The sequence below is a fragment of the Microcaecilia unicolor genome, chromosome 1, assembly GCF_901765095.1.
Source record: "Microcaecilia unicolor chromosome 1, aMicUni1.1, whole genome shotgun sequence".
In the NCBI taxonomy this organism is placed as follows: Eukaryota; Metazoa; Chordata; class Amphibia; order Gymnophiona; family Siphonopidae; genus Microcaecilia; species Microcaecilia unicolor.
This window is the reverse complement of record NC_044031.1, coordinates 451,319,168-451,334,604: the sequence shown is the minus strand read 5'-3', so window position 1 is coordinate 451,334,604 and position 15,437 is coordinate 451,319,168. Positions and strand designations below refer to the sequence as shown.

Here is a 15,437-nt window from a genome sequence, read left to right as displayed (position 1 = left end):
AGGTGGGCAGGAGGGCATGTACAAAGCTAGCAGCAAAGATCCAGAAACAAAAAAGCAGAACAGCCTAAACTAAAACGTTCGACAGACTGTAAACAGCTAATTGTAGACTTGCTAAACCATTGGTCCTCAAATCAGTGGAATGAGGTGTGGAAATATTTTAACAATCAAACTAAGGAAGACTGTTTTCCACATATTTTTAATACAAGGAATAAACCTTCCTGGGACACAACTTACCAAAAATGGAGCCTAAAGAACAGTAGAGTGATTAACAGTTACTGTAAATTAAATTAAGAAATTTCCTGGCTAAATACAAGTTAGTGCTTATATAAGAACATATGAACATAAGTGCCATACTGGGACAGACCAAAAGTCCATCAATCCCAGCATCCTGTTTTCAACAGTTGCCAATCCAGGTTATAAGTACCTACCCAAGATCCCAGAACAGTACAATACTGGGAAGTGGAAGCCTTTGCAGTTTGTTTAGATGAGTTGAAACACTAGTACATCTACTCAATCTGTATATTAGTCTTGCAGCTGTATTCTGTATGATTTGCAGGTTTTTTTCTGATATTGACATTTAATATCAAGAAATAGAACGTCACAGTAATCCAAAATGTAAGACTAACATTTGGACTAGAAGTGTCAAGGCTTTGCAACTACATTCAAAGCGGTTTACATATATACAGGTATTTATTTTGTACCTGGGGCAATGGAGGGTTAAGTGACTTGCCCACAGTCACAAGGAGCTGCAGTGGGAATGGTCTGACTAGAAGTAGCTGTCTCATTCTGAATAGTTTTCTTCCATAGCTGACGATACTTAGATTCCTTTCCTGGTCGGTGACTCCTAATGTGGTACCCTGCATCATGTAACTATAGTTTGGGTTCCTCTTTCCCATATGCATCACTTTGCACTTGCTCACATTAAACGTCATCTGCCATTTAGATGCCCAGTCTCCCAATCTCATAAGGTCCTCTTCTAATTTTTCACAATCTTCTTGCGATTTAACAACTTTGAATAACTTTGTGTCGTCTGCAAATCTAAATTACCTCACTAGTTACTCCCATATCTAGATCATTTATAAATATTTTAAAAAGCAGCGGTCCCAGCACAGACCCCTGGGGAACCCCACTATCTACCATTCTCCATTGAGAACACTGACCATTTAACCCTACCCTCTGTTTTCTATCTTTTAACCAGTTTTTAATCCACAATAGAACCCTACCTCCTATGCCATGACTCTCCAATTTCCTCTGGAATCTTTCAAGTGGTATTTTGTCAAATGCCTTTTGAAAATCCAGATACACAATCCAGCTTATTTTTGAAAGAGAAAGACGCCCACATTTCGACCCAAATCGGGAGATGGGCGTCTTTCTCCCGTGGGCGCCCAAATCGGTATAAACGGACAAAGTTGATGGGGCGTCTCAGAGGTGTGGTGAAGGTGGGACTGGGGCGTGTTTATCGGCCGAGGAGAGATAGGTGCCCTCGGCCGATAATCGAAAAAAGAAAGGCGCCAGAAGCCTATTTTCTCACGAACAAGTCCCCAAAAAGTGCCCCAACTGGCCAGATGACCACTGGAGGAAATCGGGGATGACCTCCCCTGACTCCCCCAGTGGTCACTAACCCCCTCCCACCCAAAAAAAAAGAACTTTAAAAACTTTTTTTTCCAGCCTGTATGCCAGCCTCAAATGTAATACCCAACTCCATCACAGCAGTATGCAAGTCCCTGGAGCAGTTGTTAGTGGGTGCAGTGCACTTCAAGCCAGGTGGACCCAGGCCCATCCCCCCCCCACACCTGTTACACTTGTGGTGGTAAATGGGAGCCCTCCAAACCGCCCCCAAAACCCACTGTACCCACATCTAGGTGCCCCCCCCTTCAGCCATAAGTGCTATGGTAATGGTATAGAGTTGTGGGCAGTGGGTTTGGGGGGCTCAGCACCCAAGGGAAGGGAGCTATGGACTTGGGAGGTATTTTAATGTTTTTTACTTGTTACAAGTGCCCCCCTAGGGTGCCCGGTTGGTGTCCTGGCATGTGAAGGGGACCAGTGCACTACGAATCCTGGCCCCTCCCATGACCAAAATGCCTTGGATTTGTTCGTTTTTGAGCTGGGCGCCTTCGGTTTCCATTATTGCTGAAAAACGAAACCGCCCAGCTCAAATCTGCCTAAACCCGATGCATTTGCCCAGCACAAACCATATTATCAAAAAAAAAAGGTGGACACATTTTTTTTTTTCCGAAAATACGGTCTGGCCTGCCCCTTCACGTACCCGTCCTCGGAGATACACGTCCATGGAGATGGGCGTTCGCATTCAATTATGCCCCTCAATATTAACTGCCTCATCTTTATCCACCCAGTGGATCCGCATCAAAAATCTAACTAACTTTGCTTGTGTGGCTGGGATTTTTGTAGCAATCAATGCAGGAACCAGAGCTTCCTTCTCCCTCCATCATGCAGCTCTACAACTCTGTAAATATAAGCTGCATGGTTCAGGAACGCTCGATCTAGTCGCGCAAAGCTTGAGAACTAGAGACCAATGAAAGCATTCTGCACCATGCGGCTCAGGCTCACACAGGCTCATGTGCGGCTGAGAAGAGGAAGTTCCTGTTTCAGGGGCCATAGAGTGCAAGGGGAGTGGTTCTAAGAGCTATATGAAAGAAGAAGAAAGGATGACTATCTTCCCTGTGGGGGGGGGGGGGGAGGGTTTAAAGGAGGAGGAGGATAGAGGTTGGGGAGTAGGACTTGCAAAGGGTAAGAGCTGAGGGATGTGTCACCAAGGCTCCTCAGTGCCGACGAGGATGACGTTGAATCCTCACATCACCTCGGGTTCAACGATGAACGGTCCCCGGGGGCCATTCACAGCAGGAGGCCTTGAAACAGGTGGAGACCCACTCGATGCTTCACTGCTCCTAGTGTCTGCGGGTCTAGTAGCAGCCATGCTTACCAACGCTCCTAATGGAGGTGCGATGCACAACATCAATGCCAACGTCGAGGAACCAGACTTGGCTCCAAACCTCCTCTCTCGTTGAGTCTCCCTGGCAAGCTGGGTCCTCTTCTTCATGCGAAGACACATTGGCAGGGCTATGGTCGGGCCCAAGGCACTGCAGACACCAAAAACGGGTGTCCTTCCCAGAGAATGTGCGATTGGACCGGGTACAGTGCTTGAAGCCACTGGGAATTTTCATGAAAATGGGTGGAAAAACTTTGGCGGCTAAATTAAACGACATAATGGTGCCTGAAAAGGGGCAAGGTACAGAAAAGGAAAGGGAATATCCCAGCCGAAGTCAGGGCCTAAAAGCGGCCTAATGACGGAAACACAAACAAAACTTAAAACCGGGCAAAAAAACTAATGAAATTAAAGGGAAGGAAAATGGAAGTGCCAACAACAGAAACACAATTAAGAAACAAAAAATAGCTCTCTAAGACTGAGCAAATGAGGAGATGGTAAGAAAAAGCACCTTCTCCTCACATGGAAATTAAAAGGGAAGGAAAATGGAAATTCCAACAACAGGAACACAATGAAGAAACAAAAAATATAGCTAAGACCGAGCAAATGAGGAGATGCTAAGAAAAAGCACGTTCTCCTCATGAAGAAAAAGAAGAACTAAGGAGACCACGTTTGCGCGACGGGCAGGAAGGCATTCACATGTGTGGTGGAGTGCAACTCACGCTCCACAAAGCTCTCATTTATCTTTGGTAAATGCCGGACTGGGTGGCGTGGATCGGCATCACCCATTTATGAGAATATAGAAGCCTGTTGTCCTCGGAGAATATCTCAGTCTCTCAAATTTACTGCTAATACTCGCTGTAGTACTTGCATCGTGCCAAAGAAAACTTCCCTCTTTCCAGCCACTGGTGTTGCAAAATTATTTGACTCGGGGCCAAGTTTATGGGATTTCTTGCCTCTAGCGTTGAATGCAGAACGCAGCTCAAGTTTCAGAAACAGTTGAAAGCTTCTGTTTGTGGAAGCTTTATCTGAGAGCAGTGGTCTGCGATGTTGATTGTATGTTTCAGTTTGATAGTGGCAGCCGACTTATTATTTATTTTATTACTTTAACTATTTTGATAATGTTTGACTGTATTCTATTATTGCGTGTGAAGTTACTCAGGGTAAAGAAAGATTTTTAAATCACTGTTATGGTATATAGATTGTTATAAATACATAATTAGCTTCGGCCAGCCTGGTTCACTAGGGCAGATCGGAGGCCATTTTTCCTTTCCTTCATCACTTATGGCCCTTAGCTCCGCTTGCCTCTAGCTTCCTAATTAGTTCTGTTAAGGCTTTGGTCCTTCATCTCCTGGGGCCCCTTCCCCAGTTCTAAGCTCACCGATGCCTTCTCCTAACTCCCAATTCTGAATGAGAAGGATGCCCAAAAGCAGCAAGAAGAAATTACTAAGGGGGGGGGGGGGGGGAATGGGAATATGAATTCCTCAAAGTACACATTTGCAAAAGGCATTTTTTTACACAGAGCTCTAATTTATAATGTGTATCTGTGTGTATCCATAATTAGGTCTCAACTCTTAAAATTAGGCATACACGTTCCTGTGGTGCTGCCTTCATTTAGACATATATAAATATTTCTAGACATGATACAACATTTCATCTTCACTGTAACTACTCTAGCCTTAGGGAGCCATTTACCTAGTTCTTTATGCTTAGAATCCTCATGCCAAGCATTTGATAGTAATCTGGACCTATCTTTTTGAAGATGCTTTTGAGATACACTAACCTTTAGCTGTTCTACATTTCACAGTATTTTTGGTTAGGCCAAGAGCTATAAGACACCGAGTACTGCTGAACTAGAGACATATGGTATAGCATAGTTTCAACAATTTTGTCTTTTACTTTATGCACTGTACTTCTTTTTATTTATCATTTTTATTGAACACTACTGTGACAGTCCCCTTAACAGAGTACATCAAATCTAAATAAACTAAACTGTGTATGCATAGGTGAAAAACACCACTGACTGACAAATGGCCAGAACCTAAGGTGTTCCATGGTATGCATACATAAAGAACACCTAAAAAGGATTAAAGCAGCATGCTCACCAAATATCAGCTTGCCTAGAATGTAATCTTTTGAGTGTCCTGCCCCATATGGTGCTATACCATGCAGTCTTCATGTTTGTCTCTTAATTAGGTAGTCAGCTCTAGAAGAAGGTAAGGCAATAATTATAAAGTTTGTTTATATTTTCTAAAACAGTTATTTTCATGAATGTCATTTAAGGATGGACTTTTTATATAAAAAAGTGAGTCATCTATAATTACCAGATGCTCTAAACAAGAGGAAGTAGTAAAATGTATGTGCACACAACTAAGTAATGACCTAATGAACCATGTCCAGCACATCTGTAACATTAGCAAGATGGTGTGTAGCAGCAATTCTTATATAAAAATCTCACCTGCCTTTGGTGGGCAAGCTGCAAAAAAAATGAGCCCAGGTTAAAACAGTAACATAGAGCAAACAAAAGCAGAGAGACATGTTTTATTGCCTTCTCTTATACCTGTTGCTACTGCCAATAACCAGTTCTGAACCTTAGTGTGGCCTACCCACCTGCCACATCTGTGAGGTGATGTACAGTAGTAGCTATCCTTTAAAACCTCACCTGCCTCTGGCAGCCGAGAGCATGGACCTTTGAACATTCCTTCATGCACAGGTAGCATGTGTTTATTTTGTTTCTCTTTTTTTCTATCACTTCCTGGCTGGCTAATTAAAACATTGACCTGGACTGAGATGATGGGTAAGATCACCCCTTGACACTTCCTTTTTAGTGCACTATTAGCAAACATTAATCATTTAATTTAGATTTGCATTTTTAAAAATGTTACATTTGAATTTTTTAAAAATGAGCTTGATTTTCACGGGCTATTCAAACATTCCTAATTTAACCCATTCCATCTCAATTTTATAAAATTTATCACTAGCATAAGCAGAAGTCCTCCCTGGAACCATCCAGTACACATCTGCCCAAGCAGCAGAAGGTCCCTTTGTAAGGCACCCATGCCCCGTTAACCACTGCAGCTGCAATGATAATCAAACAAGCAAAACATCACAGAGTGAAACACGCTCCTCTGCATATAATATCAGAGGAACCTATTTATTTATTTTATTTGTTACATTTGTATCCCACACTTTCCCACCTATTTGCAGGCTCAATGTGGCTTACATAATTCCGTAGAGGCGTTCAACAACTCCAGCATAGAAAACAAATACATAGAGTTATTGTGGTCGGATAAGGTTATAAAGGTTCATGTGTTATAGACACATTGGGGGATCGTAGATAGGAAGAGTTGTGCAGTATCAGTTCCGGCTTTGTTTCGTTATGTTGCAAGGTTTAGGCATTTAGGTTGAGTCGATGATGGATATGCCTTTTTGAAAAGGTTGGTTTTTAGTGATTTCCGGAAGTTTAGGCGATCGTACGTTGTTTTCACGGCTTTTGGTAGTGCATTCCAAAGTTTTGCGCTGATGTAGGAGAAGCTGGATGCATATGTTGATGTGTTTTTGAGTCCTTTGCAGTTTGGGTAGTGGAGATTTAGGTACGTTTGTGCTGATCTGGTTGTGTTTCTTGTAGGTAAGTCTATGAGGTCTGTCATGTAGTCCGGGGCTCCTCCGTAGATAATTTTATGGACCAGGGTGCAGATTTTGAAAGCAATACGTTCTTTGATTGGTAGCCAGTGTAGTTTTTCCCGGAGAGGTTTGGCGCTGTCAATCACAAAATTAATCTTTTTTTTTTTTTAAGCACAGAAAAGGAAGCACAGAGCACACCCGGAACTCTGGGACTAGGTCTTCCAAGAGCAAAACTTCATAACAGTATTGCTGACTAAATAAAAGGAAATTATCAGGTATGACATAATTTCTCCTTTCTTTGCATCAGCTCCACTGTTCCCAACCAATGGGATGTACCAAACCAGATCCACTGGGCGAGGGAAGACAAGGCCCCCCAAATGATGACTGTGCCAAAGTCCGAGCAGGCTCTGGCCAGCACATCCAATCGGCAGTGCTTAGTAAATGAATGACACAACAACAAAGTCACCATCCTGCATACCTCCTCAGGGGATACTGCCCAGGCCTCCACCCAGGAAAAGGCCTGAGCCCTAGTAGAGTGGACTTTGAGCCCCTAAAGAACCGGAAGATTTTTGCCAATGTAAACAGCCTCAATAGCCAACTTAATCCACTTCACAATGGAGGCTTCGAGGGCCATGGAAAAGTACTAAGAGGTGGTCTGGGAGAAAACTCATTCATCTCCTTGAGATACCTGAGAAGTGTCCTCCGGACTTCCAGCTTGTGAAGCCTCCAATCCTCTGGCAACAATCCCTGCATCACAAAGGAGGGTAAACAAACCTCCTGATTCACATGGAATGGAGACACCACCTTCAGAAGAAAGGATGGTACCGTGCACAAAAACAAGAAATTCTCTGAGAAAAAGAGATAGGGAACCCCACATGACAGGCCTGCAATTCTGAACCCTCCTCACAGAGGCGATGGCCACCAAAAATACCGCCTTGAGGGTAAGGTTCTTTATGGAAACCAAGCGCAGGAGTTAAAACAGATCCTCAGACTGAGCCTGGAGGACCACAATGAGGTCCCAAGAAGGAAAGGAGGGACAAGAGGGAGGCACAGATGCAACACCCCCTTAAAAAAATGAGCTCTCTCTCATGCAAAACCTGAGAGATGCCCTTCAACTTCCTGTGAAAGCTGAACACAGACACCTGAACCCTCAGGGAGCTCAAGGCCAGCCCCTGTTCCATGCCCTTCTGCAGAAAAGCAGAACATCGGGAACCGGAGGCCTCCAGGGAGATGGGGACTGTTGCCCACATCAGGATATAAACACACACCAGATCCAGACATAAGCCAGGAACGTAGAGAACTTCCTGGAGTGAAGGAGGGTAGAAGTTACTGTAGGAAAAAACTCACGCTTCCCTAATGGCCATACTGTAAGCCAAAAGGGATCAGTTGCTTCCATCTCTACCAGCTCTTGCCAGAGCAGACCCTGACCCTTAGGCAGCAGAAGCAGGTGCTCCACCAGCAGATGCCAGAGATCTGAATAGGAAGGTCTTCAAGGCCAATCAGATTCAATTCACTTCTTGTATAACGTTAATATCCCCTTTCCAGAGTTCTGTGTGCTTTACAATCTAGGTGAGACAAAAGCAGATAGTGTTCATGATGACACCAGCAAGACCAGGTGAGGATAAGGCGCAATCCTGAGCAACAAGGAGAGGCCATGTAAGGAATATAGAGAGGCTCCACTACAGGCCACAGCCATACTAGGGCATTTATCCCCTGAGAAGCTGGGTCCCTAACGGGACTGAAAAGGTGCTCCTCTTTCACATTGGCTCTGGATGCCATCAATTCAAACTGAGGATCCCCCAGTGATCCACACTGAGCTGGAAGGTCTAAATCCCTAGCTCCCATTTCCCATATCCAGGAGAGAGAGTGGCTGAGAAAGTCCACCTGAGCACTGTCATTGCCCACAATATAAATTTCTGAGACAGCCTGCAGATGCATCTCTGCCAACCAACAGACTCACCACCTTTATGGTCACCGCCAAACTTCTGGTTATATCCTGCTTGTTGATGCATGCCATCACCATGCGTTGTCCGTTTCCCTTCCAAGAGCGGCTGAAACTCCTGCAGAGCCAGACGGACTGCTCGGGTTCTTCTGGCAATTGATAGACCAATAAGCCTTCTGGTTTGATCAGGTGCCCTGTGCCACATGCCCAAGAAGATGAACTCCCCACCCAAGGAGACTCACATCCGTGGTGCCCACTAAGGAGGATCCAGCAGGACCCCTCTCAAAAGGTTCAACAGATTGTCCCACCAGGCCACACTGATTCTACCCCTGGACATGAGTAGGATAAAATAACAGAAGTTCTGAGAGGCTGTCACCCACTGGAACAACATGGCCCACTGTAGAGAGAACATGTGAGTCCTTGCACAGGGCCCCACCTCCAGAGTTGCAACCATGGAGACCATGAGTTGCTAAGAGTCCCAGACCATGGGCTGCGGAAGCTTGCACAACCGGCGCCTCCAAGCCTGCAGCTTCTCCACCTAGTCGTCCAGAAGAAAACCATCCCCTGGCTCGCATGATATGCCAAAACCCAAGGAGGAGCAAGGTGGCTCATGGACCAATTCACGACCCTGTCCACAGAAGAGATGACCTGAGCAGTGGCCTGACTGGCCTCCACCACTGAATCCGCTCAAATCAGCCAGTCGCCCAGGTACAAATGAACCCGAATCCCCTGGCACCAAAGATGTGCAGGCATCACCACCATCACCTTTGGAGAACGTGTGCGGCACTGTAGCCAGGCTAAGACAAAAGGCAAGGCCCAAAATTGAAAATGCTGCCCCAGCACACAGAAGCGTAGATATCTCCTGTGGTAAACCATATTGGGAATGGAAAGATGAGCCTCCTTGAGGTGCAGGGAAGTCAAAACTTCTCCTAACCACACCTACGCAATGACAGAGCCTCCATCCAAAAGTGCTGGACTCTTAAGACAAGTGTTGACCCCTTTGAGGTACAGGATGGGCTGGAAGGAGCCACCCTTTTTGGGACCACGAAATAGATGGGAGTACCTGTCCAGGCCAGGCCACGCTCTGCTGATAGAACAGGTTTCACTGCTCCCATATCACAGAATCGCTGAACGGTAATGACAGCCTGGTGCCTTAAAGCCAAGCTGCAGGGAGAGGTCATGAAGATATCCAGAACCTGAGGTGATGCAGATCCACTCGTTGCAGAAGACCAACAGCTTGCCTCCCACCAGGCCGAGAGGTTGCGGTCCAGACTGAAGGACCCAAAGATCCAGTTCGCTTGGGGTCTCAACAGGACCCCTGCTTTAAGGATCTACTCTGACCCCCCCCCCCCCCCGCGCTGAAGGGCATCAAGCGGACCTGAAGAAGCCTACCCCCTTGAGGCCGAGGATCGCTGCACACCCTTGCTGCGGCTCAGGGAGACGGAGTGCCACACCTCAACCATATTCTACATCTACTTCTCCAAGTCATCACCAGGAAGCAAGCACCCCTTAAAGGATGGCATCCGCACCAAAGCTACGACCAATGGCAACCCTCGATGCCATCACTGTCATATAGGACATCAGCCCAAAAGGCCAACCTGGACTCCAGACGAGAAGTTAGTTTATTTATAACCCACTAAAGCCAACTACGCAGTTCATAGAAGATTACAATTCAAGATGCTAGATCAAGGAAACTCTAGGATGGTACAAATAATCCAAAATTTAAAAAACAACAAGAGATAAAATTGATTTACCTAAGACTAACATTTTCTTTAACCCCTCAAATATCATATAGCATAACATGACAAAGAAGAAACTATATAACGTTACTTCCTTACAAAATAGCATTGTTTAACCCTCCTTTTTTTTTTTTTTTTAAAGGTGTCAGTGCTAGACCTACACTTTAATTCCTGGAAAAGAGAAGACCATAAACTGGCTGCTTGATATACAAACAGAGCAGTGAACATTTTCTTTAAGATCACCCCTTTAAGTCTCGGAAAGGACAATGATAAAATATTTCTAATATTATAGACTTGACTTGTCACTGACCTATATACAAGAGATATCATATAATCAGGAACCATATCATGTACAATCTTAAAAATCAAACATCCTAGTTTAAATAATACTCTCCCCTCCATTGGAAGCCAATGTAGCTTAATAAAGTAAGTTGTAATCCTGTCTGAGTTCGATTCCCACTGCAGCTCCTTGTGACTCTGGGCAAGTCACTTAACCCTCCATTGCCCCTGGTACAAATAAGTACCTGAATATACTATGTAAACCGCTTTGAATGTAGTTGCAAAAACCATAGAAAGGCGGTATATCAAGTCCCGTTTCCCTTTCCCTTTCAAAGTAAAAGAAAAAAAAAATCCGCTGCACGGCCACATTTTGAATTGTTTGAATCCTTTTTAACAGTGGTTTTGAATCCATCTTGTTTAGAATTTAAAGACAACCACAATCCGGAATAAATCCTCCCGCAAATACTTCCAAATACTCCTTAATTTCCTCATAGTATAGAAAGAACTTTTCACTAGAGAATTAAATTATCCATAGAAGATCAAGTTATCATCTACGATAACACCTAGAAGTTTCACTGAGCAATCTAACAGATTTCACCATCAATTTTGAGTCTTAAATGTACGGTATGATTCAGTTTGGAACCTACTAACAAGAATTTTGTTTTCTCTCTCTCTAACTTTAAATAGTGAGAGACCATCCAATCTACCATTAAGGAAAAACAATGAGAAATATTTTGATGAATATCCTTTAACTCAAATAGTAGTAGTAGTAGTCATCAATAACTGGGAAAAGTATAGATATATCATCAGCATTCATGTTAACAGAATAGTCTCCCCTCTTCAGACATCAACCCAATGAAGACATTAAAACATTGAACAGTTCTGGCGATAAGGGAGATCCTTGCAGTACATCTGATGGCAGAGACCATCTGACAACACTCCATGCATTCTAACTCAGTATGATCTACAGGACAGAAATCCCTCAAACCAAAAGAGCACTTTTCCAGTTATTCTAAAACTATCAAGAATTTCAAGTAGCACTCTATGATCAACAAGATCAAACAAGCTAGAAAGATCCAAATGCATGATAAGAGCTCGTCGACCAGTACTTGCAAGTTGTCTAATATGATCTAATAATGTAACAAGTAGAGTTTCTATGCTGTAAGCAGCGCAACAACCAGACTGTGAAGTATCTATAATTAACTGTTAGGTCACCAGACTTTCCATTATTTTTATAAATAAGGAATTGATGCCACAGGTCTGTAGTTGGTATTATCACTCTTGGAATCCTTCAGATTTTTCATTATAGGTGTAAGAAACAATCTGAGATCTTTATGAAAGATACTAGAAATTATCCAATGAAATAGGGCCCTTTTAAACTCACAGGGCATCAAATTCACTAGATATGTAGGACAACTATCAAGTAAGCAATGTGACCTAGCAAATTTTAAACAAAATGCATCAAGGTCATCCATAGAGATGTTAGAAAAAGCACTCCAGCAACAATGAGCTGGCCACCCATCATAAGAAGAGTAATCATATCTAGTTCCTATTACTACCCTTGCTATAAACATGTAGCGTTATCAAAAAGTGTTTCTATTTTAGATTGAAAATATTGAGCCAATTGGCAGAGGGCGGCAACTCTCCAGCTGTTTCACAGATATGTGATATATCAATTAAGTAATTGTTTGAAAATGTTTTCCCATACTGGAAATGTTTCTATTATAGTAGAATACACAATATTAATCAAGGTTCACACTCAATATCGTATATCAATAAATATTCACATACCAACAACCATTGGAAATGCAAAAATTCTTTAATTTTTATTTGTAAGAAAATTGGCTCATAGTCATTAAAATTTCCTTATCACACACATACACTACCATTCTCTCACATCCACACATACCATATTACAAAAGGTTTACATCAAATCAGACTGTTACTAAACAAGGACTAGTGCATCACAATGGAACTACACAGCTATTGATTAATCGTCCTAATACATAAGTCCTTTCCAAATTGAAAATCTGGTCCAAATTTATAAGATGAATTCCGTTCCTTTAGGACTTCACTGCAGATGTTCTCTCTTGAAGTTAAATGTCCTTTAAATCACTAACTCTAAGTGGACGATTATCTTCAACCCACATACATCCGGGTTCAGCACTTCCAAATTAGTAATATAGTCACCTGTTGGTAAATGCTCTTCCTCATGGGTTTATATCACAATAAGAAGTCGATACACCACGGATCCTGGACCCGACATGATCATGTTTCGATAAAATTAGCGTCTTCAGGGGTCTTGTTCAGGTCCTCCAGGTGGTTAGTTACTCAACTCCAGCGATGCTCAGGTGAAAACGTTCCCAAGGACGCTCACTCATGCGTATAGTTGGCTACGGGATCCCAGGGGTTTAAATACTCCAGTGATGTGCAGGTGAAGATGACCAAAAGGACACCCACTCATGCGCATAACTGGCTCCAAGGGATTTAAATGAGCATTTAAATCCCTGGGATTTTTGGTCGTCTCCCAGAAAATCCTTGGCAATAATAAAAATAATCATAAACTCCCAAACCAAGGAAATGGGAGTACAATCCTCCACTAAATGTCCCAACACCTGGTGACATAGCCCCACCCATCTACGAAAAACCAAAGTAAGACCCCCCCCCCCCCACACACACACACACACACACACAACTTGGCTGAAATCACGGAGCAGACTGTATGGGAGTATAATAAAAATTCTGTCGATGGGGGGGAAAAAATTTCAGCATCGCATACCAAACGCCAAGGGTACAAGCCACCCCTACGGTACAGCATGAAGAATAAGAGCCCTAAGTTTCCCCAAGGGTAACCAAGGTATCATCCACAAGGACAGTGATCCCAGCAACTGCTGCTCTAATTGAGCCCAGTGTTCTATTAGGGAACACAGCCCATTCAAGAACAACCTTAAGAAGTACAAGCCTAGTATTATAGTAATAGGTTAGGCACCGCCCATGAGCTTTATCCTGATAAAGGCGCTCCCTCCTCTACCCGTGGAGGCCTGCTATTTCAAATATAGGAGAAAATCCTCCCCTGTGCCTTCAATAAAAAAATTCTTGGGAACTGGCATCGAGAAGATAGCAAAAAGATACAAAAATTTAGGCAAACCAGTCCTCTTTACAGCATTTAATGTGAGCAAGTGCAAAGTGATGCATGCGGGAAAGAGGAACACTACTACTACTACTATTTAGCATTTCTATAGCGCTGCAAGGCGTACGCAGCGCTGCACAAACATAGAAGAAACATAGAACACGAATTATAGCTATGACATGCAAGGTTCCACGTTAGGAGTCACGGACCAAGAAAGGGATCTAGGTGTCGTCGTTGATGATATGTTGAAACCCTCTGCTCAGTGTGCTGCTGCGGCTAAGAAAGCAAATAGGATTTTAGGTATTATTAGGAAAGGAATGGAAAACAAAAATGAGGTTGTTATAATGCCTTTGTATCACTCCATGGTGTGACTGCACCTCGAATATTGTGTTCAATTCTGGTCGCCACATCTCAAAAAAGATATAGTGGAATTAGAAAAGGTGCAGAGAAGGGCGACGAAAATGATAAAGGGGATGGGACGACTTCCCTATAAAGAAAGGCTAAAGCGGCTAGGGCTCTTCAGCTTAGAGAAAAGGCGGCTGAGGGGAGATAGAGGTCTATAAAATAATGAGTGGAGTGGAACAGGTAGATGTGAAGCGTCTGTTCACACTTTCCAAAAATACTAGTACTAGGGGGCATGCGATGAAGCTACAAAGTAGTACATTTTTTTTTTAACTTTTCCAATTTTTATTAAGTAGAAACTGAGCATACAAATAGAACTGCAGATATACAACATAATATTTTCCAAATACAAATTATAATCTCATCTGCTTAACAAGAACCCACTGTATGTTTCCCCCCCCCCACCCCCCCCCCCCATTCCCTTAATTATTTAGCAAGGCAGAATCAGGCTGCGCCAGCCACTGTGTATATGGGTCCCAAACCTGGTGGTAGGGGATCAGGCGGCCCAAACGCATTGCTGTCAACTTAGACATTAACTGAATGTAGTCCAGTTTCCTCAAGATCACCCGTAGTCCCGGCAAAGTCTGTTGTTTCCATGCTGCTGCCAGCACCAATTTGCTGGCTACCAATATCTGCGTGGCCAGTTGAAATCCATATTTTTTGCTTCCTGCAGGCCGCACATGTAAAAGGCAATGTTCAATTTTCATAGGAAAAACACTTTTTGTTATGCTGTTAATCAATTCACAACTCTCGACCAATATTGTTGAGCCTGCAGACAAATCCATCAAATGTGCGCCATATCCCCTTCCATGCCACATTGACGCCAACAGAGGGGATATCCCCCTTTAAACATTTTAGCTAGTCTCTGTGGAGTGTAGTACCAGCAGTATAGTATCTTGTAACCATTTTCTACCAGAGCATTAGAAATTGACACCTTAAGTAAGGATGCGAACACCCCTTCCCACTTGCAGTATTCATATGTGCCCCCCAATATGCTTTCCCATTTGTGTGTGTAGTATAGAATGGGCCGTGTTTGTAGCAGGAGTGGAAATCCCACCTCTGCCACCTCCACTAGCCATGGCCCGCTCTAACAGCGTTTCCTCCAGGCTCAACTCATCTTTTGAACGGCGCAAGAGGAAATCCCTTAACTGGCGATATTGAAAAGCATTAGAGGCTGGAATCCCATACTCTTCCTGCACTTCCCCAAAGGTGAGAAGCTCCCCATCCTCCCACACCTGTCCCAGCTCCCATAACCCTTTCTGCTCCCAATTCCTAAAACATAAGTCTGTGGCTCCTGGACCAAATCCTGGCGCGCTGCGAATCGTCATATGTAGAAAATGTGTGCGCCCCAGGTAAAAGCTAGTACGCACTGCACTC

The 15,437-nt window shown here is 43.6% G+C and overlaps 1 protein-coding gene across 2 annotated transcripts in view; it reads right to left on the bottom strand.

Moving 5' to 3' along the window:
* ROCK1 (Rho associated coiled-coil containing protein kinase 1) overlaps nucleotides 1–15,437 on the bottom strand; it is a 523,306-nt gene that overhangs the window by 470,119 nt on the left and 37,750 nt on the right. Inside the window, exon 2 of one of the 2 annotated variants that reach the window (XM_030212901.1) lies at nucleotides 5,050–5,150. The exons of the other annotated variant lie outside the window; for it this stretch is intronic. The gene's annotated coding sequence lies outside the window, so the exon portion shown is untranslated. The remainder of the gene's footprint in view (nucleotides 1–5,049; nucleotides 5,151–15,437) is intronic. 2 annotated transcript variants of the gene reach the window in all.